Genomic DNA, 1,060 nt, shown 5'->3' on the forward strand with positions numbered 1-1,060 from the left:
GCGCCGTTTGTGACAGTAAATTGGAGTCGATAACTGGCAACTATTATTAGTTTCATTATTAGACATCCATACAATTTACTTGCTGTAACCAGTCATATATGCACGCAGGTACATAGCTCTGCATAGTTCAGTTCCACTGCCCCCCTCCCCATCAAATACTGATCGCAAACACACCTCTAATTCTAATTAAGCGCTGAACAAGCACCAACCAGGCAGCACTAACGACAACCAAGGGCCTTACCTGTAGGTCTATGGTGGTTAGAGGTCTCCACGACTTCTGGAATTACGTAAAATTGCGTCAGTTCGGAGATGAGGTCGAACACGTCGACGAAAATGCCAAACAAAATGGCGGTCAGATCACCGACAGGGCCAAGGTGAGAGGACACAAACCTGATACAACCTAGACGATGGGTCAAACCACAGATCGCTGCATAACGCTTTGCTCTTCTGGTTTTGAACCTGCGAAAAAAAAAAGAACGTTCTGACTCTATATCTACGCGTCTGACTTTTATTCAAATCAAGTTGAAATCTGGCATTAAGGCTGCTATGCCCAAGATCTATTGTTCAATTGACATTTAGAATTTGAAACACTGCGACGGCAATGCCATGACTGAACTAACATCTATTATCATAATACCGGTACGTTTACGACGATTTCTCTAGCCATACTGATTTGACACATTGTCAACGCATCATTTTCTCCAGTTACATGTTGCTGTTATAGGTTACCCTTGCCACTTCTTCTGTGTAACTTTTCTGCCACTCTTGTCCTGCTAAAAGCGTAATATTGTAATTGTAACACGCCGCGGAATTACACGGCGAACGGGCGCGTGGTTGGGAGGGGGTAAAAATACCGGTAGGAAGAAACACGGCACAATTAACTGCCGCTATGTACATTTATACATCCTCTGATGTTCCTTCCTTTTCTGTCAGTAAATGCATAAAACATAAACCTGCATGAGCATACAAAATGTCATGAGAAAACGGACGTATACTGTCAAGAATTTTCATTTAACTTCTGTCCGTCACAACCGCTATGACGTAACACTTCACTGCTAGC

General features: G+C 43.0%; 2 protein-coding genes across 3 annotated transcripts in view; both read right to left on the minus strand.

Annotated features, from left to right (window-relative positions):
* LOC118407709 (zinc finger protein 501-like) overlaps nt 1-1,060 on the minus strand; it is a 482,642-nt gene that overhangs the window by 461,466 nt on the left and 20,116 nt on the right. The window lies entirely within an intron of this gene.
* The window catches only part of LOC118407616 (zinc finger protein OZF-like), an 83,989-nt gene that overhangs the window by 49,654 nt on the left and 33,275 nt on the right, over nt 1-1,060 (minus strand). The window lies entirely within an intron of this gene.

This window comes from Branchiostoma floridae, unplaced genomic scaffold (genome assembly GCF_000003815.2).
Source record: "Branchiostoma floridae strain S238N-H82 unplaced genomic scaffold, Bfl_VNyyK Sc7u5tJ_1439, whole genome shotgun sequence".
NCBI classification, from domain to species: domain Eukaryota; kingdom Metazoa; phylum Chordata; class Leptocardii; order Amphioxiformes; family Branchiostomatidae; genus Branchiostoma; species Branchiostoma floridae.